This window comes from Zeugodacus cucurbitae, chromosome 6, assembly GCF_028554725.1.
Source record: "Zeugodacus cucurbitae isolate PBARC_wt_2022May chromosome 6, idZeuCucr1.2, whole genome shotgun sequence".
In the NCBI taxonomy this organism is placed as follows: domain Eukaryota; kingdom Metazoa; phylum Arthropoda; class Insecta; order Diptera; family Tephritidae; genus Zeugodacus; species Zeugodacus cucurbitae.
In genome coordinates this window covers 45,224,957-45,249,260 of record NC_071671.1, presented here as the reverse complement: position 1 = coordinate 45,249,260, position 24,304 = coordinate 45,224,957, and positions in this window count along the sequence as shown.

Sequence of the window (24,304 nt, the reverse complement as noted above, 5' to 3'; positions counted from 1 at the left end):
AATCGTCGGTGATCTTGAGGTTTATTGACATCAAGGATGGACACAGTTGAAAATGTCTTTAAATACGGAAATTTATCAGTCTGTCGATGCAAGCATTATGAGGAGCCTAAATAGCAGTCTGTCACATACTAATCTCACTTAAAAATCATGCGTTATAAAATTCTTATAGAAGTACTTATCGTTATGTCGAAAGAGACATTATTCAAATGTGGCAACGAATTAAGAATCCTTCAAAGATGAAGTAATTTCCAACAAACCTTAGTAACATTCGTCTATCATCCCTATTCACACAATCAAAATCTGTCGCCAATCCCGCAATTATTTAAATTTTATAAAAATCCATCACAGGACTCTTGTAGGACAGTTGCAATTAGTCTTCATCAATGAAACATTGTTAGTTTCTCCTACACAACTTCAATGATTTCGGTTTCACTGACCATTAGGGGATAGCGGATGTGTACTTGATTACTTGTATCGATAATTGGGCTGATAACACTAACATACATCACGGTCAGTCCGCTCACTTGATATAGTGCGCTGATCATCAGTCATTTAGGGTTGAACGCGTAGAAGCGGTGAGTGACAGTCAAACAGCGGATGAGTCATGAGACGCGGATCACTCAGGATCACTGAACTATAATTTGAAAGAAAGGGTCAAAGGAAATTTATAGGTGTGTAATTTGATAAAGTCAGAGGTTGATTGACATGACGCTAAGCGTTGGTCAAGTGACTAAATGCTGGCTGTCAACACTTAATGTAGGCCAAGTGACATTGAAAAAGCACCCACTTATGAGTCTATTGATTGAAGGAGAGTTTTTTGTAGAAAGTAATAGAACGAACAATTGTCTTCAGGTAATGTAATAACGACAAATAAAGAAAGGTTTCATGGAAAAATGACCTTTACATTATTTTTTGCATAAAGTCTCATAAAGATCAGCATAAAGATCCCTGTTTGTGCAATTGATTTTTTTTAGTTTTCTGAAAAGGAGAATACGATTTTCACTCTTCCCCAAAACACTTGTAAAAAATCAGATCATTATTTGAAGACCACCACGAAGTACACTGCAGATCTGCCAAGATCAGATGTTATGATCCGCGAATCACTTGAACTGGCCTAAGTGGCAGCCATAAAAACCATTTACAGTGCACAAAAAGTGCAAAATAACACTTGACTGGACAAAAGAATCTGAGTAGAGTAGAAATTGAGCCATCATCCGAGCAGCCAACATGCAAAAAAGTGTTAAAAAGGACCTACTCATAATACACCTCGATTATGTCACGTCATTGCGTTCGTCTGTACTCGTATTTAGTGGAACCTTTATATCATTTCATCATCATTTCGTAGTTAATGCCCCGCAATGATGATGATCCAGCACATGTAAGACTGCAACACGTGTGGCCCTTTTTTCTTTACACCTCTCATAAGCACTTGTGAAGTAATTTTTTGTGAAAAGGATCAACTGTTAGCTGATTGCTGACTGCTGTCGCACATATGCCACTCGCCATGCACTCATATGCCCGTCTTCTCAATGTGGTGGCACTTAAGTGGGCGCCAATGTTGTCAGCTGGCAGCCTAAAAACGCCAGCGCCACAAAGTGATGATTATTGACTTTTGATAATATATATGTATGTATATGGGAAGAAGAGGAAGTGGGGGGACACATGTTTATGGATTTTTGTTATTTTTTAATCCAGTTGGAGCCTTGGTTAAGAAATGTATGACAAATGAGTTTTATGGATTGAACGAGTTCCTTTAAGTATAAATTTTCTTTTGAAAATCAGATCTCAGCTAAAGCATGAACATTCCACGCTTTTATATGCTCTCTAATGAGAACTAATAAATGCCTCCTAGTGTTTCTAGAATTTTCTGAAAGAAATACTGAAAGGTTTAGCTTTACGATATCTTTAAGAACACGTATCCATGACATGACATCTATGATTAGAAGCTTCCGTCCATGATGTGTTTAGTTATACTATGATAGAATCTTTGCCCCTATTCAGAACATACATAGTTAGCTTATTTTTAATATTTGGTTATGAAGTTTTTATGTTAGGTTTCGTGGCTGATCTTTTCGGATTTCATCGGAATTCCAATCGGATAATTGAAGTACCGGCGCTTTGTGATCTGCTAGGAATGGATCAAGAAACTCTCATTTAATATGGAAGTGAATTGATCATAAATGATCATTGAGGATTTTTAACCGAATTCCCGATTCATATCCCCTTGAGGAGGCCAATTTGAAGGATGTAATACCTTACTATGGAACAGTGTTGGGTTAAATCACCTAGAAGTTGAACCTTTTAGAGAACAAATAGTTCAACATATCTCTTGAGTTCTTCTCTGGTCCAGAAGAATAGCGCAGTCGCAAAAGTGCGGGTGGTTAACCCCTACTCACACTTCATGCGAAGCTCAGCTGTTTAATACCTGAAGCTGGAGTTGATACTTTCCATTTGCTTTTAAAAAGTTTAAAGTCTTAACGGTCCAAACTCAAAATAACGACCCAGTTAAAGTCTTACTAATTTTCTCAGCTTTCGTATTCCAACTCTTTTCATTCAATCCCTTCATATTTTATATATTCTGTTTCAATCCAAATTTTATAAAACATGTTTTTATCGATCCTTACCTTATTTCAACAAATGCTATAATTTCTTGAGGTCGCTTCCACTATCCACTACAAGAGTCAATGTTATTGTTTCTGCGTGACCAAATTAGAAATCAATCTCACTGATTCACTTGCAGTACTTCCTATTCGCTTCCCGATTTTCCACATGAGTATGCAGGACCAGCGTCTCACAATAAGAACGAGATCAACTATGCACATTGGGTTACAGGAACTAAGAATATTTAATGTGAGTTACTTCCTAAACACAAATCACATAGCCTTTCATACATAAATGAGTAATATTTCGACGTGTAATCAGGTTGCCACCGTATCCACATTTCGTGTGTGTTCCTGGCCATCAAGCGAAGAGTCAAAGTGCAGCCGTCCAGGAGAACGTCAGCGCGCGACAGCTGGTGCTACCCGAAAACGACAAACAAACAACAAAACGTCACACAACTTGCCGCCAATTGGGGCAACGTGTGGCGCATAATTAAAACGGATTATTTGACGACCGCCGTCGAACGCCAACGCCAATTACAAGACGAACTGGTGGGAGATCCTCGCGATCACTTCCAACGATCGACGCATAAATACACTAGTGTGTTTGTGTGTGGCACTTGGCATGCGACCCTTCATAATTTTCGGTGACATTTCTTGTTGGTTCATTAGACAAGTCAACAGTGCGGTGCGGACGTGTGGTTGCTTCCCAATTTTCAGTTGATCAGTGTGCGCGGTGTTTTGATCCCACGTCCTCACACTCACTTACTGACTTTCTTAATTTGTATTGCGGGTTCATCGCTTCATTTGACAAGGGCTGGTTTGTTGCTTCCTTTCTTCCATACTGTGCAGATTCCTTGCGTATACAATTACTTGTGCAGGTAGCTCGTTGCGCCGGCTTGACATTTTATATTCTCGTTTACTTGTTGTTGGTTTTTCTCTTTTGTTCGATCACTCAAGCAGAAAAGTGTGAGTGTGCCGATGCGTGTATGACATGAATAAATTGGACCACCAAGGAGTGGGCATAATCCTGTGTTCCTCAATTATTACTTGTAATTTTTGATTATGAAAATATTATTTAATGCATATTAATCAAAACTCATAAATATTGTGGGAAAATAAACAAGGAGGCAAAGTAAGGGGCACGAGTATTTGTAAACTTTTCACAGTTTAAATGCTGGTAGAACTAATGATTAACTCTTCGACATTTATTAATTATCGATATGAATATTAGGATCTAATCTATATACAAACTTTTTTGGTTAAATAATTTCTAGATAAATTCTCTTCCAAGCAGGTGTTACAGCATAGATCTAGTGATCAATAACTTACAAATTTGAAAATGTATTTGGTTTAGGTTCATCGGGCTAGATTAGGAAGGTTGTTAGCTTCATGGCAATATAAGCCAATTGGACAATGTCCAGTAAAGACCTACCATTGCGGTGAGCTCAAACTTACTAAGAACAAGTGATCCAATAATCCTCTTTCGATCCACACCAGGCCAAAAAGACCTCGCAGTCATGCATGTGCTAGTCGTTAACGACCTCTTAAGCTCATACCAGGAACACAGATCCAGCGGCAGATTCGATGTAATCTTAAACCTCTTAATATTTTTGATTTTAAAGGATACTACGTTTGTATGATAAAGTTTGGCTTTGAAGTTGATCCCCTCGGTGGGCTCACAGGGATCCCATTCGGATAGTCGAAAAACCTGTATTTTTTGCCCAGGACTCTTTGAAGTGGATCTCTATAGACTCTCACAGATCGACGAATCGTCTTAACCCTATTAGAAATCCGTTGAAGATGCTAATTTCGTTTCTAGTAAATTCACCCGACTCACTCGGACATACGACGGTAAGGACGACATCCAAAATGTAGCGAAACCTTGACAGTCAAGAAGAAAATGTTGAGATGTCCCTACCTCAGTTTTACGATATTCAGAATTCATTCGAAAGGTTCCATTTTATATCAGTAATGTTCGATGTAATCTAAAAGATTTGGAGGACAGTTTTTGTTGACTGTTTTAGAATTACTCCCAGTTTGGCCCAAACTAGTTAGAAGATATTTCTGAACCACTTCATAAATGAACTAGTGGTTCTAATTGAATTAATCACCACTTGAAAATCATTGTTTTTATCGCTCAAATTATATGTATATATGTACACAAACATGCTCACAAGCATCCGCTATTATCTCCAGCTTCAAGCTTATCAGTAAATCGCATGTAATTTTCTTAAATGCTCAATTTACGGAAACCAATCCTAAATTTGTCTCATTTACTTAATCTCGACGATCAACGAAGGTGATTAATCATAGAAAAAGGAAGGCTACAAAGGATAAGGAAAGTACGCATGTGGCAGGTAGCTGTTGTCAAAGTAATACACAGTAGCTGAGGACCAAAGCATAAAAGAAACAACAAAGAAGCGACTAAGAATGCAGATGAAAGTACAAAAATCGAAGAACGCCACAAGACTACGGCTAATGTGGTTGGAAATCCTTTCTTTCATTATTTCAAAATACTCTACTGGTAGCCACTACCTCATAGAAAGGAAAGAGAATAAAGGGATCATTAATTATTATTAATGAGCATATGAGAACAGCTACTGCTTATCTACATTTCTATAAATATTGTTACAACTATAATGGGTTGAAACCGCATATGTAAATATGTAAATATTTACAGCTGTGGCTGCGGAGTGGAAGAACTAAAAGGATATTTTGATTATCCTTTCATTTCCATTTCACTTATATTTTGAGAATATTGAAAATAACGACTCTTTGTTTCAACCAAAGAATATCTAAACCTCTGAGAGAGCCACAGCATGTATTCTAGTCACTCTCTTAGGCGCTCCCACACGCTTCTTTCATGGTTCATCAGTAATTTATTTAATCTTCACTTTTTGTTTAATTTCTGCTTAGTAATGTTTTGATTGTTGAAATCGGCGTTTTATCGATTACTCATTGACGCTGTGACATTCAAACAAATAGCTGTTATTTTGTACTTTTCTTATATGATTGCTTATATACGTGTAGATTTTCTCTCCTTTATTTGCTTTAAACACCAACTAGTCCCCAATGGGCTGTGATCAATTTCATGTTTTGACAGCTCACTTTGTATGTGTGTGTCACTTTTAAAGCGTGTCTAATTGAGAAATAAATTTTCTCGAAATTTGACAGATGTTTCACATAAACTCTTGAAACTAAACGAAAGGTGAAAGAACAATGTCACGAAAAATCATAATGCACTTGTATTCAGAATTTGAGAAGAAGAGCGATTTCTCGGTAAACTAAGTTGGTAATCGATTAAAGGGATCATAATATGATCCATTGATAATTTGTCTATACTTTATCAGACCCCAACTAACTATTCATAAAGTACATACTATAGCAGGAATGAAAGTAGAGTACTTCTGGAACAACTGTTATACGAAAGACAATTTTAAAGTCAGTCTAGTTATTATTTTTTCCAAGACGAAATCGTCCGTACCCAGGGTATAAAATATGACGAAAGTTAATTTCTCAGAAACTGACTCTTCAGGAACGTTCAAGTCTTTCAAATGTTTCATGAAACAAAGATATCTTTGATTCATCATACTAAAAGCATCTCCACTATCACAGAGACTTCTCAGAGAAAACACTTCCGTAAACTGCGTAAGTTGGAATCTGCAGAACTTATGTCCTCTACTGAGCATGAGGAAGCTGAGAAGCTAGAGCATTACTCTCGAGAAATGTTCCTTGAAGATTATCAATCCAATAATTAACTCCGCGGACATGAATCAAGTGGCAAACTTTCACGGCATTTTAAAATATATTATTTTTCAAAGCAGCCATACTATAACTCTGGAGATAGCTAGAAATTCAAAAAGGATGGTATATGGTGTCCTATTGCAAAAACTATCATCAAACCATTTGCTACACTTTTGTCATATTTTTCGAAAAGACCAACTGTCATCTACACCTTTTTCACACCAATCCTTTTAACAAAATATACTTTGAAAAAAAAAAAACAAGTTTCATCAGCTAATCAAGGAAATGGCTTCAAAGTCATTCAGAGTCACCAATAAATTAATTGGAATTTCAATGTTTTATTTTCCACCCCCTTCACTCCACTTCACCACTTCATTGGAATAGTTGAGCGCTCAGTCAACAACAAAAAAATGCAACAAAAATACCAAAGAATTGGCGCGTGACAAAAACGCATAAATCGGTGGCAGCAGTGGTGGGGTGGTGGCATGAGCAGCATGTGGCATGCCACACCAAAATGGAGCTAACTGTAAGAGGGTATGTGCTCATAAGATATACGTACTACTACCGACTTGGTATGAACTTCATGAGGATTAGAATTTTGTAACTGCACAAGCAGTTGTTGTTGTTGGCGGGATTACTTTCTTACCATAAGTGGCGTTGGACTAAGTGACGAGTTCATAAAGTACACAACGTGGCCCACTGATATACATCCATTATAAGTAAAGCGCTCATAAATACAATATATTAATAAATAGTATTGGGCGTTAAGCAAGCTGTTGAGTTTAAAGTTTATTAAGAAAAGGTGACAATGGAGTAAATTGGGTACTGTTTAATAAGTAGGCATTATGAGATAATTGCTTCAAGTTCTGGATGTCATCTATAATATGATGACAATAGGTTGAATGAATTGGTTATATATTAAATAAGGATTGGTTCGGTATTTATTCGTCTGGATTGAATACAAATAATCGGCTAATTATTGAAACAAAGATTTGCAGTGTGGTGAATATCAAGTAGTTTTTCGGGTCTAAAATCCCTATGATAATATTTATTTCATTAATCTAGTGGCATTGACGTTTATTAACTTCTATCTGAACCCTCTCAACGTCGTATAACTGACATTGACTCACGTTTTTGTTCATGGACTTAGGTTCGCCCTTCATTCAGCAGATTCAATACTTTTTTATACAAATATATCGATTCTTTTTCAAACAGAGATTTACATCTTAGCTTAGATCTCGGAGACAATACAATTTCTGTATGATTCCAAATGGATATTGCCATACTGTTATAATGATTATTAACGACATGAATCATTGTGAATTGAACTTACTAAAAGATTGTTTGCTAAAGTCACATAGGAAAAATTGCGGAACCAAAGAACTTCAACACTTTTCGTGATTCGATTACAGTCCACTGCTTCCCGATTATGGGAATCCCTTTTTTAGGTACATGTATACAGTTAAACCTTTCTTGGACGGACACTCACCGTCGAAAGATTTTTATCCGCCTAAGAGAGGGTCATTTGTTCTACAAATTGAACTTGGAGCATGAAAAAGTGTTCGCCTAATAAAGGTGTCCGTTAGAAGAGGTTTCACTGTAATTCAATTTTACTAAAACTTTATATGACCTAGTCTTCATTGAATTTTTTTAGCCTACTTTATATTCAACTATTGCATTGACGATTGGGTGTCTGCTAGAAAGCCGATGGAACTTTCTTTAATTTTGAAAATCTCAGTCTGAACGACAGTCTTATGTGGGATTGAATGCGATGTTAATAGATAAGGTATGGTAAGAATATCTACTGATAATTTTTTCAGAGAGTTAGATAGCAAATTGTGAGACGTTTCTTCTTCTATTCTTCGAGAAAATATTTTCGAATTTTAGGCTAATGAAATGAAACTAACGATTTCGAAGGAATTCACCAAAGCTACCTTTTCCAATTTCAGCCGTAATCCGAGGGTCATCAGAAGTACACTTTCCATTTTATATTATCTTTTATTTTACGATTGAAATCAATATGATGGTGTGTAAAGAGGTTTTGTGATCATTCATTGCGCTTTAATTGAATGACATTTCATTACGTTGACATATATTTTTATACTCAGCAGCGTAAAAAAGAGGGAGAGTATGAGTAGGCTACCTCAACCCTTGCACTTAAAGTAGTACAAGGAGCGGTCAGGCATTCATAAGCGAAGTAAAAGGACACAAATTAACGCCGCGAAGCACGCACGAATTGCTGCTTTCCGAAGTAATGAAAGTCCGAATGGGACAACACTCGATGCGGCCATTAAAGGGTTAATTATGCGACAGTAAAATGCGATGTTACAACGTATCTTCCGCACCTTCTTCAATGAATGTTTGTGTATATATATATATATATATATTTATTTCACTTAACATTTAGCTTATTTTGCTAAGCTAGCCAAGCAATTGTTGTTATTTTTTCATTCTTCTTTAATACACATTTATGGTTCTTTAAGTATTTATTGTTTTTGTTGGTTGTTTTTGCTATAATCGCCAGAAGTAGGTAAATATTTTCTGTTAATAAATTTGTTTATTTCATTGTGGAATTTTTATGTGCTTTTCAAGCTCATTTGCCGCTCGGCGCAGCCATACTCAGTCATTTTGTGCTTAATGTCCCTTACAAGCCATTGCCATTTCTTAGTTATTATATTAGGTGTTTTGTTGTGTTTTTGCTTTTCGGTTATTTCGTAATTTAATTGTAGTTTTTGTTGTTGTTGTTGTTGCTGTTTTTGGTCATTACGTCGCGAGCCAAAAGTGTCTTGTTAACATGCAAAACAAGTTGCTTTATGACTTTGGCATGAATATGCAAAAGTCGAGCCGCCACAAAACGCTCACGGACGGGAGGAGGAATACACGCATACACACATAGCTGCATATATGTACATGTAGTTGTATAATTCTCGAGCTGCAGTATACATTACCTTACGGGGTGGGTCATTATGACCAAACGCTGGCATACTTCGGCACATAGCATGTTTTTATTGTACAAACATATACATATACTATATATATAAATATATGTGAGTGTATGTGTCTCTCCTTTTTGTTTGTTACTCGCTATCAGCGTATGTTATACAAGCTCGTTAAATTTTAATTACATGCAATTCAAACAAAAAACATAAACACACTGAAGAGCCCAACCAAGCGATTGCTGGTCATATAAATACATAAATACAAATGTATATACATACATATATACATGTATATGTGTAAAAACTCTTTGCAACTTATTATATGCATGTACTAAGCGTAATCTACCATTCATGTCGGCTGTTATAAGCGTTCATTGTCGAATTAATGTTTTATTGTAGTAGTTGTTGTAGTGATTTTGTAAGCAACTTCAACATAAGTATTCGTTTACTTGTTATTAAGTTTTTCTTTAATTAAGTTGTAATTGCGCAAATGAATGCAAAGATTTTGGCCATAAAAACGTGTAGATGTTTATGTATGTATGTATATATAAATGTGGGTAAGTAGTTGGCTTATTACCAGCCGATTATTCAGACTGCATTTGTCCAAACAAACATTTAAGAAGCTGAAGTGCAAGATTTTGATTCTTAATCTCTAGCTCCGCAAATAAGTGCATGCCATTACAAAGACTTGCACATCCTTCCATACTTCGATACTCGTTATCAGCATACAAAGGCTAAAATTAGGAATACTCCAATAACACGGCCACACAAAAAACAATTTTTGTTATGGCCTGAGGCTCTTACTATGTGTAGTATATGTTTTTGGGGTCGTTGAATCTGAATCCATTTAACACCATCAGATCAGGGTTTTGAGATAAACCCATAAATCCAATATGGGGGACATTGATTTATAAAATTCATCGGATTCACTTGAAACTGGTTGTTCAGGGGTTTTCGGGGTCGTTGATTACGAATCCGATGTCTAAATAATGTATAAACTGAATATTCATAATTTATATAGATCACTACACTTGATATATGGCCATCGAATGCATATACATATGTTGAGAAATTAATCGAAATTTAACAACAACTTAGCTTTTTTGCCTGCTTGTTATATGCGAATATCTCTAAAGTCGTTTCCTGTTTACCAAGGCCTGTAACGTTGGATTTAATACACTCTCCCATGACTTAGCTAACTTAACTAATAAACCTATCATCAAGTCTTCATTGCTCCTGTATTTATATGAATATATTATCATTACGTTGATCTTTGCCTGGGCAATCATCGGTCCTATCTTACATGCCTCCGTCATGGTGGTATTTTTTGCATCATTAGATGAAGCTACCGTTTATGTTTAAGCTTTCGTTATCTCACTATAGATACTTTAAGAGCTTGTACTCAAAGCCTTTTTCCAGTTGGTTTTATAAAAAAAGAGTATCTGAAATCCATTTTATCTATCATATATATATTATTAGGTCTACAACTTTGCTTCCGCCGTTTTTTTTTTTTTTGTAAATTTAAGTTTTTTATACTCTCGCAACAAATGTTGCTAAAGAGAGTATTATAGTTTTGTTCACATAACGGTTGTTGGTAACACCCAAAACTAAACGAGTTAGATATATTGTTATATGTACCAAAGTGATCAGGGTGAAGAGTGGAGTTCAAATCCGAATGTCTGTCTGTCCGTCCGTCTGTGCAAGCTGTAACTTGAGTAAAAATTAAGATATCTTGATGAAACTTGGCACACTTATTTCTTGGCACCATAGGAAGGTTGCTTTCGAAAATGAGCAAAATCGGACCACTGCCACGCCCACAAAATGGCGAAAACTGAAAACCTATAAAGTGTCATAACTAAGCCATAAATAAAGCTATGGAAATAAAACTTGGTATAAAGGATCGCACTATGAAGGGGCATATTTGGATGTAATTTTTTTGGGGAAGTGGGCGTGGCCCCGCCCCCTACTAAGTTATTTGTACACATCTCGCAAACCAATAGAGCTATATAAACCAAACTTTCTGCAGTCGTTTTTTTAGCCACTTCCTAATACTGTCGAAAAACGAAAGAAATCAGATCATAACCACGCCCACCTCCCATACAAAAGTTAGGTTGAAAATTACTAAAAGTGGGTTAACTCACTAACGAAAAACGTCAGAAACACTAAATTTCACATAAGAAATGGCAGATGGAAGCTGCACTGAGATTTTTTTACAAAATGGAAAATGGGCGTGGCGTCGCCTACTTATGGGTCAAAAACCATATCTCAGGAACTACTTGACCGACCACGCCTACTTCCTATATACCAGAACTTTGAAGACAATCTGAATCGTTTACTTTACAATATATAAAGTAAGTACTAGTGAAGATATCGGTGCAGAACTTTGCACAAATACTATGTTAATAGTGTGGCAGCCCCATTCTAAAAATCGCGAAATCGGACCATAGGTTTTTAAGGCCCCATATATCGAACACGAGGACCTCGGTGCTTCTAACCTAATATTATGGTTTCCAACTTTCAATGAACTTTATACAATATATATGACGAACATGTGGGTCAAATTGTATATTATATAATATAAATAAAGTTAAATAAATAAATTGCGAGAGTATAAAATGTTCGGTTACACCCGAACTTAGCCCTTCCTTACTTGTTTTTGTATAAAAACGGTTACAAATGTCGATGAGCCTCAGGCGCACTTTTCTTGGAATTAAAAAAGAAAAGCAAAATTTCCCGTAAATGTCGAGAATTCTGCTCAAAAAGTGACATTTTCAGCTGAGAATAAGTTTAGGATGCAAACAGATCTCTACAAATATTTTGTTGTGTTAATGTTGACAAAAAACGTCCAAGATCCATATAAAAAAAAAAATCGATTTAATCAAACGGTGCTTGACCCTAGAGATATCTATTTGAAAACGGCGGAAGCAAAGTTGATTTATGGTTAATTTATGTACCTGAGATAATATGATCTTAAAGCTTCTTCTATTGTATCTCCGGACTTCTTTCCATCAAAGATATACGAAGTCGTGGAGTATTCGCCCACCTTTAACCTATGGAACTGTGTGCGACGATTTTTTCAATGGCAACGTGAATTTCGTCACGGCTTAACTGACAGCACGTTGATTGTCACCACCAATTGACGTCACATTCATTTTTAACTTCTTCCAAATGGTTTTCATTGTGAATAAGAAAAGGTCAAATAATTTACTTTTCCATTCAGTAATAATAATAAAATTATTTCCCGAAGAAAACGCGCTGCAATGCTTAATTGCCACTAAATACACCTCCACCTACAAGAGTTTGATTTTTTTCTCGATGAAATGCCTTTTTATTTGCCTTCAATAAACATTCATTACAAACTATTTATTACATTAAACGCGATTATTTATGCTTTCGGTACTCTTGTCCTTTGTCCTTTACGCCTTTCATGCCGAACTCACCCACATTTAATGCATTAACCAACCCAGTTCCACCGAACTCACTCCAACTCTACAAACAACAAGCATACTTCATAAGACCGCTTTTCGTCCAACAGCTGGTGACACCAGCGCTCTCTTCTGTGGGTGGGTGGGTGTGTGTTTGTTTGTGGGTCTAATGTTATTAGTCACGCATGTCCAGTTAAATTTTTAATGTACGCCTTTGAGTGAAACCAATTTTAGTGATACCCACCCTCTTTTATCGCCTATCAACCACCACTCCAACTCCAACCCCCTCTCCTCGCCGCTCTGTGACACACCGTATGACAAGCAAACAACACTTTGACACATTAACGCATAATAATAAAGTATCTTCCTCTGTGTGTGTGTGTTTTGTATCGAATTGCCGCAATGTGAATGGATTGTCACGAGCTAGGAAATCGTTTGGCGTTTGACGTTTCTTGGTGCTTCTCTCCTTTCGCGAATTGCCATAAAAGTGTAACGCTTTATTATCTTGAAAGGCAAATAAAAATGTCGTCAAGTTATTGGAGAAGCGCAAAATTGTTATGAACTCATGGATATTTGAGAGGTTTCATTGTGTCAAGCCCAAAACGTATAATTGCGCAGTAAAATTGTTCAATTGCCAAATTGCCCAATAAGTTGGATGGCGTCAGATTACCACCAGTACGCGCTGGCTATATTGATATCATCTAACGCTTTGAAATATACCGTTCGTCATTTAATAAGTTAGGTGAGTTATAAAATTGAATGAAGATTAGATCAATAACTTCCCTGTGGCCGATTTGGTAATATCTTGTTATAGAATGCTTCGTATCCAGATCTAAGTCCAACATTGGACTAATAACGCTTTGATGGTATTCCAGTGGATCCTCTCCAACTAAAAAAGCTAATTGGTCTCAAGATCCTCTCACCACAGATAAAATGATGTTTTTTCAGATAAATAGGTATCTCTTCTACAAAAATATAAACTATTCACCTCTATAGATTCTAATAGTCGAATATTTCGGGTCCAAGTCCAGCATTATCTATTTTAACATGCTTTGAAGGTTTTCTAATGGTGTACCATTAGTATATAGCTTAAAAGCCTGAGTACCCTATCAGCCCACTTAAAAGGAAATATTTCAGATAAATAAAATTCTCGAAAAGAATTGAGAAAATATTATGTTTTCTACATTGTGATCGCCAATTCATTCGAATTTGGATCCAGATCCTGTACTAACTATACTAACAGTCTTAAAGTTTCCGAGAGAGTCTTCTCAAGCTAAGAGCTTTAATGTTCTCCTCTCCCCACTTGTTAAGTTAGATTAGTTGATTTCTCGAAAAGAGTTGTAAGAGGCCTCTCCATTTTACGCAAATATAAACTGTTTATATATATAGACTCTGATCACACATATAGTAATAGCAATCAAAAAAATAAAGAATTCGAAAACACCATTTCCAATCACATTTGATCCACAAATTTCTGTCATATGTTCAGATCAAAAATGAACTTGGATATTTCACAGAAACAATGGTCCTTTGTAGCTCCCAGATTAGACAGTATCGAAGAATTCCGAGCTGAACAAGGTAATTAAAGAACCCGGATCAATTTTGATGACGAAAATCTTTAGTTCGATACCACTTTGAGGTTTAATTTTGTATCCCTAATTGAAAATGAGAGATACAAAGGGAAACGAAAAGGACCCTGTTGAATTATTCTCTTTGAAAGAGTGTAGAACTTAAGATAAAAAGAAAGAAAGAGTCTTTATAGTTGGATCTAAATCTTGGGAATTTATTTTTTTAAACAAATTCAAGATGACACTTCCTCAAGATGACTAACAGCTTCTCATATTATTATCCGTTAAGACAAGAGTCGCATTCACGCAAGGGCAACGAGGGGATCAAGTTTATTAATTAAACGAAGCGACACTGTGAAAATCACCCGGATTGGCGACCTGTTTGGTCCAGCTTGGGGATAATATTTTACATACTAATTAGACATAAGTCATCTCGCATCCTTTCCAAAAAACGAAATCACATTTGATGCCATCTATGCTCCATAAACATTTCATCTAACCCCAAAGTAACCATATCTCATGCTCTTGGATCTCTCAATTCAAAGACTGGCTTAATTAAATTCAAATGGATAATGATTTCTGCGCAGGCGTAATGAGCTGTCACAACAAAGCCGCACACTTGAACACGACAGACAGACAGAGCCACGGAGACGGCAGACACGGTGTCGAATTACGGAAAAACATAAAAATTAAGTTAAGCTGCAACAACAACGAAAACAAATTTAGCCGAATGCTACTTCAAGCACTTTGTCACAAAAGAAAAGCATAAAATGCATTACGTCAACAATAACAACAATAGCAACGGGCAATAAAGCAACAGATGTGTCACAGCCACAGTGACTGCCAAAACGTTTTGCGCATGCGCAACGCTCGCTCCACGACGTGGGTGGTCTGCTGCGCGAAGAACTCACATTGGCAGGCGGCAAGCAGAGAAGAAAACGGCACTTGTGTGAAGAGGCCGCCGGGAGAGCCTAACATAAAACTCATACACACATGTAAAAACTTACATCTGTATGTATTTAGGAGTGCGCGCTGCTGCTTTGCCGTTCACTTGTGGCATATTTGCATGTGCCCCGCACACACTTCGGTAGTCTTCGTCGTCATTAAAACTCATTAAAATGCGATACAATTTAAATTGCAAATTAATTTCGAACTTCGAACCGAAACTGAAACCGATATGTAATGAATCGAAGTGATTCGTAGTGAAGTGAAGTGCGACGGAGGGGTTCAATTAGGCACATTCACTTGCGTTGGAGCATCGTAAAAGTGTGTGTTTGTCAGTGTTAAAGTTATAAAGAGTTATTGCTCTTTGCTGTTGTTGTAATACTTTTGTAATTTTTTTTGTTTGATAAGACTGCGCATTTAATTGACTCGCGTCACGGACGATTTGATTTCGTAAGAAAATATTTAGGTCGGTGGGGTCAGAGACTATTGAAAGAGCATTTTTATTACGGGTTTTATATATATGTGGGTGGGGGAAAATGGTTTCTAAGGGCTTAATGATCACTTATTAAGTCTGGAATACAACATATGCATATCTTATGTACAACTTTACTCTTTTTATTTTAACTTCATCCTTCAATATAAATTATCAACAGTCTGCTGATGTCACAGAAGAACTTGAAGCTAGGGCTTCTACCTTAGCTCCCCTCATCTTTTAAGTATAACATGGTCCATCGGAAGGATCTTTGTTGTCTACGAGAATCTGGATACTGGATTAGATCCCAATAGATAGTATGGATATAGAGTCCCAAGTTTGGATTAGTAAAGTGGAATGTTTTGTAAGGATTAATCATGGTCAAGTCTTTAAAAGCATGCAAATGGAAAATCCATCACTTTGGAAGTTATAACTCGGAAACTCGGACACTGGAGAACCAAGGAACCGATGGATTACCTGAGGAACTATTCAAAAACATATGATAGCGAGGTGCTAAAATACAAAGCAGAAGGGTCTCGCTGGTATATCTGCAAAGCTCATTGGGTAGCTACCTTGAATTGAATCGACCACACGAAGTTTCATGGAGGATGATTTCCATAAATTATAGTAATGTCAATTGTTCAAGCAGTAAAACAGTAGTCTTCAAGAATGTGTAAAAAGCTAGCCAATTCGTTTACTGCGAAGTAATTAATTCGAAATTATTTTTTGGAATGAAAAAAACAACCGTTATTTTTGATTTGATTCATGACGATTGTTTCTTCAGAAGTGCTTTCCAAGTCGTAGAGAAGCAGAAGCGTGTCCGACGACAACAACGATTCTTGCAGACTTCGAGATATGAACCTGCCAAATATTTATAATCTCTTACCCGCTATCACTCTTAATCATTTGTAATATTTCCGATTGCGATCATGCATAATACCAAATTATTTCTTTCTTTTTCAACATTACAAAATTTCGAAATTTACCGCTATCTTTAGTCACCACTTTATTAGCCTTTTATATCATTTCAACTTAATTTTTGCTTACAGCAAAATTAATTAACCATAAATCTTGACGATCTCGCATAAGAAGCGCTTAATTACCGAACAGTCAAATTTATATTCGCATATTACCAAACCGAGAGAGAGAGATAAGTAAATATATTTACATTTTCATTTAAAATTTATACGCGCAACCACTTGACGGCAGATTTATGGCATTCGTTTTTAAGCCGACACAGACACACACCCGCACACACCGTGACAACCACAACTGTGTATTATAAACGAGCACACGCTCACTTCGAATGTAAATTCGCATTCGAAAACGCTTTTGCAACGCTGTGTCTTATGCGACATTGTCTTTTCCTTGTAAAATTGATTGTTTGCTATTGTTTTTGTCATGGCACATCGTCCGCCGCCGTCGTTGGACGTCCCATTTGGTTTGGCCACAAACATCACTCATTCCCGGCGATCTCATTATTTTGACCATGATTAACTTCGACTATGCGGTGAATAAGCCCAGAACTCTTTACAAGCCGTCCGCGTGTCCGCCCCTTAGCGACACGAGGCTGGTGATGGTGTACCGTCGGGTTTGCCGCTTAATGCACGACATCAATTTGTTTGCAAATTTTATGACGTTTCCCGCCGTCATCGGTCGGTCGGCCGGCTGGCTGGCTGGCTGGCTAGCGTTGGTGCCTCCTCCTTTCGCGTGCGCGACCAGCTTCTGCTGTTGCATATTTCGCACCCAAAACGAACGCGGCATTCCTGACTAAACGGGGTAATTCTTCTGCAACGACACTCCAACTTTTGAATGCCTGCCGACAGAGTGGCTTGTGGCGTGCCGATGATGCCTCCGCCACACTCGAGCCGCTCAGCCGCGGCAGTTAAGTGTCAACGCATAGATTTATTGTTGAAGCTGTGTCGTCGTACGCACTGTATCTTACAATATTATACAGTCATACTTAGAAACATAAAGTATACCAACTGTAGAGCTGATCTCACGCTGCACCTTCACTCTGCTCGCCTTCAGCTTCGGGTGCTAGATGTCCTGGCTGCATATTCCCAGAATTTAGAACATTTACCATCTTTGCTTTGTAGAATTGATAAGTACCGCCAGTGCAAGTTTAGACTACATTTGCGGGGCCTTACTCTTTAGTCAAATGTCTCACTACATTAATCATTTGCCAATATGGTCTACAAGGGCTACCAAGAGGATAGGGTTCTATCACAAAAGTAGTTCACAGACTCGTCGATTGCAAGTAGTCAACTGTTCAGAACGTTGTTTTAGACAGGCAAAGTGTTTGGAAAAATGCGTCAAAAATCTCATCTCCTCTATTCAACTCATATCCCTCGATAGATCGTGTAAAAAACAACTCCATCTATAAACGGATTATGTTGGTTAAAAATACTCGATAGAATAGTATAATTTATAAAAAATATTAGTCGAGATAAAGAGATCTCCCATATACTGAACAAAATAACCAAATTTAAATAAAAAGATAACTGGATGTTCTGCAAAAATGGTTTCAAATCGACGTTGGCCAAATAGAGTGACAGACGAAAACACTGTTGGAATGTTAAAGAATCAGTCGGAAGTAACCCATATATTAGATCTAAAAAGCATGAGAATTAAATTTTAATACGAGAACAACGGCAAATAAAATACGTTTATTGGAGACCTATCTTAAAGTAAAAAGTATTCGAAAGGAATCACTTTCCATTAGGAGTTACTTAGAACCAAATTGCTATAGTCAAAAAAGGAGGTCAAAGGCGGTAATGGTAAATGGATTACTATTAAGAGAAAACAAAAATCGTTACATATAGTATATGGAGACTGGGATAATTGGACTTATTTCAACTATTTTTTCCACCAAGATACATTATATCAAAGATTTTACTTTTATTGAATTTGGCTAAGATACCTCACATATTAAACCTTATTTACAGTATAAAGTCCACCGGAAGTTTGAATATCCAAATATTAGGTGTATGGGACTAGAGGAAATATTGGCGTCATTTTGTCCATTTTTGGACTGTTAGAATGAACACATCTGCTTTGAATTTCTTTAGAATATCTGAGAGACTTACAGATATTTTCAATAAAAAATTAACCCCTCATTTTCGTTATCTGGGGTTTCAAAATTTTGTTCATATTGGTCGAGTGGTTTCTGAGATATTGTTTTTTACCCATAAGTGGGCGGAGCCAGGTCCACTTAAACATTTTTTTAGAAATTTTTTACCATAAAATTTAAGGTTCTGGTGGTTTTCTTTACGGAACTCTCGCAACAAAGTTGCTAAAAATGTATTATAGTTTTGTTCACATAACGGTTATTAGTAATTCCTAAACTAAACGAGTTAGATATAGGGTTATGTACTATATATCAAAATATCAAAATGATCAGGATGAAGAGACGAGTTAAAATCCGTTTGTCCGTCTGTCGTGCAAGCGATAGCTTTAGTAAAATTTGAGCTAAATTGACGAAACTAGGTACACATATTCCTTGGGGCGAAATCGGACTATTTCCACGCCAAAAATGTCAAAATAGCGAAACCCGAAAACCTATAAAGTGTCATAACCAGGCCATCAATAAAGTTATGAAATTAGTATTTGGTAGAGAGGTTCACACCAGGAAGGGGCATATTTAGATGTAACCGCCCCAAATAGGTTTTTATACTATTGCAACATGTTGCACAGAGTATTATAGTTTTGTTCACATAACTGTTGTTTGTGTCACAAAGAAATAAAAGAGTTAGATATGGGATTACATATATATAAATGATCAGGATGACGAGTGGAGTTGAAATCCGAATGTCTGTCCATCCGTCCGTCCGTGCAAGCTGTAACTTGAGTAAAAATTGAGATATCTTAATGAAACTTGGAACACATGTTCCTTGGGACAGTAAGAGGGTTGCTTTCGAAAATGGCCACTGCCACGCCCACAAAATGGCGAAAACCAAAAACACATAAAGTGTCATAACTAAGCCATAAATAAAGTTATAACAGTAAAATTTGGAACAAAGGATCAGACTACGAAGGGGCATATATGGAGAAGTGGGCGTTGCCCCGCCCCCAAATAGGCTTTTTGCATATATCTCGCAAACCAATGAAGCTATATAAACCAAACTTTCTGCAGTCGATTATCATACGTACCCCACCACACATTATGAAAATAGTTGAAATCGGATAATAACCACGCCCACCTCCCATGCAAAAGTTAGGTTGAAAATTACTAAAAGTGGGTTAACTCACTAACGAAAAACGTCGGACACACTAAATTTCACATAAGAAATGGCAGATGGAAGCTGCACTCAGATTTTTTTACAAAATGGAAAATGAGCGTGGCGGTGACAGATTTCAATGAAACTTGGTTTGTATTAGTTTCCTTACATCCCAATCATATGTTCTGAAGATAGGCCAAATCGATTCGCAACCACGCCTACTTCCTAATCGTTTACATTACAATATATAAAGTAAGCACTATTGAAGATATCGGTGCAGAATTTTGCATAAATACTATGCTTATAGTGTGGCAGCCCCATTCTCAAAATCGCGAAATCGGACCATAGGTTTTTAAGGCCCCATATATCGAACACGAGGACCTCGGTGCTTCTAACCTAATATTATGGTTTCCAACTTTCAATGAACTTTATACAATATATATGACAAATATGTGGGTCAAATTTTGTATTATATAATATTAATTAAGTTAAATAAATAAATTGCGAGAGTATAAAATGTTCGGTTACGCCCGAACTTAGCCCTTCCTTACTTGTTTACATATACAATGAACCAAAAATATTGTGTGTTTTATTAGTTATTTGGATGTATGTAAAGAAGAACAAGTATGGAAAGGCTAAGTTCGGGTGTAACCGAACATTTTATACTCTCGCAATTTATTGAAGAAATTTTATTAAGATAACACACAAATTTACCTATAAATTCGGCATAAAGATTAATAGAATAACAAAAATCGTAATTCCTTAACCGATTTCATTCATTTTCACCAGGAAGGTACATTATATCCAAGACTATACACTCACTTAATTTCGCTAAGATATCTCACATATTGACCAATAAATATATGCAGATTAAAGCCCACCGTGTTTTTGAAAAACCTATAATTAGGTATATGGGAGCTAGGAGATATCCGATTTTAATAATTTTTGGAACCGAGACACACTATTTCCTCTGAATTACATTAAATTATCAAGAGATTTATTTGATGTTATTATCCGATTTTAATAATTTTTGGAACCGAGACACACTATTAGAATAAACAATTTCCTCTGAATTACATTAAATTATCAGGAGATTTATCCATATTTTCGGTTAAAATTTACCCTTAGGCGCGGAGTTCAACATGTTCGATAACAGGGGCCTTGAAAATTTATAGTCCGTTTTCGATAATTTTTTCCCAAGTGAAGCCAGAGATGATATGTACTATTTGTGTAAAGTTTTATTCCGCTATCTTCATTGGTTCATTATGTATACATTATAAAGTGAAAGAATCAGATGGAATTCAAAATTGAGTTATATGGGAAGTTGTCGTGGTTATAAACCGGTTTCATCAAATTTTCACATGTGTCATCAGGGTGTCAAGAAAGTATTATATACCGAATTTCATTGAAATCGGTCGAGTAGTTCCTGAGATATGGTTTTGACCCATAAGTGGGAGGATGGGATCATGTGTAGAAGTTCACGCAAGTGAGGAAAGTTTTTGATTGTCATTCACTTGGGAGTGACCAGAAACGATTTTTTTCCACATGGTTCAAGCAGCTCACGACTTCCGATTTTAGACCAAGTATCCTCTGGGTAGCCAACAGACATCCGTTTGAAGGCGAGCTAAAGTGAGAAGGCTAAGCCCGCTTATGCCAAATCTACGAAAGCCTCGGATGAGACACCCCCCTTTTGATGACGACCCCTGCAAACGTTTTAAGGATAATGATATAAGGGCATGCACCTGGAATGTCCGGACCCTTAATTGGAAAGGTGCCTCTGCCCAGCTGGTTGATGTCCTCATACGACTAAAGGCTGACATCACCGCCATCCAAGAAGTGCGATGGACGGGACAAGGACGGAAGAAGGTGGGTCCTTGTGACATCTACTGCAGCGGCCATATAAAGGAGCGCTAATTTGGTGTTGGATTTGTGGTGGGAGAGAGACTCCGTCGCAAAGTCCTGGCATTCACCCCGGGGGACGAACGTCTTGCCACAATCCGCATCAAAGCGAGGTTCTTCAACATATCGCTGATTTACGCCCACGCCCCAACCGAAGAGAAGGACGAAGTGGTCAAAGATACCTTCTATGAGCGCCTAGAACGTACCTATGAGCGCTGCCCCCGCCATGATGTTAAAGTCGTGCTTGGCGATTTTAACGCCAGGGTGGGTAAAGAAGTTGTCTTTGGCACAACAGTCGGAAAATTCAGCCTCCATGACGAAACATCGCCAAACGGCCTGAGGCTGATCGACTTCGCTGGGGCCCGAAATATGGTCGTCTGTAGTACCAGATTCCAGCATAAGAAAATACATCAAGCTACTTGGCTGTCTCCTGATCGAAACACGCGGAACCAAATCGATCACGTTGTGATAGACGGAAGACATGTCTCCTGTGTTTTAGACGTGCGTACGCTCCGAGGACCAAATATAGACTCGGACCATTATCTGGTCGCAACGAAGATACGCACCCGCCTCTGTGTAGAAAAGCGCACACGTCAATAAACACAGAGAAGGTTCGACGTCAAAAAGCTGCAATCGCTCTCTGCTCTCTGAGAGCACTCATCAGATCTCGGTATAAGGGAACTGTGGAACGGCATCTCAAACTCACTGCGTACCGCTGCAGCCGAAACAATTGGTTTTCGCCAACGACAAAAAACAAGCTGGTACGATGAGGAGTGCCGTCTCGCAGCGGAGAGAAAGCAGATTGCCTACCTCGCAACGTTGCAAACGACCACAACACGTGCGGGATGGGATAGATACCGAGAGCTGAAGAGGGAAGCGAGACGCATCTGCAGACAAAAAAAGAAAGAGGCCGAAATGCGTGAGTACGAAGAGCTTGAGAAGCTGGCCGACATGGGTAATGCACGAAAATTTTATGAAAAGATGAGGCGATTTGCAGAAGGTTTCAAGACCGGAGCATTATCATGTAGGGACCGAGGAGGTAATCTGGTAACGGATGTCCAGAGCATACTGGGATTATGGAGGGAACACTTCTCCGACCTGCTCAATGTCCGTGAAAGTACAACACCAGGAGATGGCGAACCCGATTCCCCAATCGATGACGATGGAATAGATATTCCATTACCCGACCATGAAGAAATTCGAATGGCAATTACCCGTTTGAAGAACAACAAAGCGGCGGGGGCCGATGGATTACCGGCCGAGCTATTCAAATACGGCGGCGAAGAACTGAAAAGGTGCATGCATCAGCTTCTTTGCAGAATATGGTCGGAAGAAAGCATGCCTGACGATTGGAATCTCAGTGTGCTCTGCCCAATCCATAAAAAGGGAGATCCCACAATCTGCGCCAATTACCGTGGGATCAGCCTCCTAAATATCGCATACAAGGTTCTATCGAACGTACTGTGTGAAAGACTAAAGCCCACCGTCAACAAACTGATTGGACCTTATTAGTGTGGCTTTAGACCTGGAAAATCGACAACTGACCAGATATTCACCATGCGCCAAATTTTGGAGAAGACCCGTGAAAAGAGGATCGACACACACCACCTTTTCGTCGATTTTAAAGCTGCTTTCGACAGCACGAAAAGGAGCTGCCTTTACGCCGCGATGTCTGAATTTGGTATCCCCGCAAAACTAATACGGCTGTGTAAATTAACGTTGAGCGACACCAAAAGCTCCGTCATGATTGGGAGAGAGGTCCGAGCCGTTCGGTACCAAACGAGGTTTCAGACAAGGTGACTCACTATCGTGCGACTTCTTTAACCTGATGCTGGAAAAAATTATAAGAGCTGCAGAGCTAAATAGAGAAGGTACAATCTTCTACAAGAGTGTACATCTCCTGGCGTACGCCGATGATATCGATATCATCGGAAGCAACAAACGCGCCGTTTGTTCTGCTTTTTCCCGGCTGGATAAGGAGGCGAAGCGAATAGGTCTGGAGGTGAATGAGGACAAGACGAAATATCTCCTGTCATCAAGCAAACAGTCGGCGCATTCGCGTCTTGGCTCCCACGTCACTGTTGACAGTCATAACTTCGAGGTCGTAGATAATTTCGTATACCTGGCAACCAGCATCAACAACACGAACAATGTCAGCCTCGAAATCAAGCGCAGAATAACTCTTGCCAAAAGGTGCTACTTTGGACTGAGTAGGCAATTGAACAGTAAAGTCCTCTCTCGACGAATCAAAATCAAGCTCTACAAGTCGCTTATCATTTCCGTCCTGTTTTACGGTGCAGAAGCTTGGACGATGTCAACATCAGATGATGTTGTTTGCGCAAGATTTATGGTCCTCAGAACATTGGCAACGGCGAATACCACAGACGTTGGAACGATGAGCTGTACGAGTTATACGACGACATTGACATAGTTCAGCGAATAAAAAGACAGCGGCTACGCTGGCTAGGTCATGTTGTCCGAATGGAGGA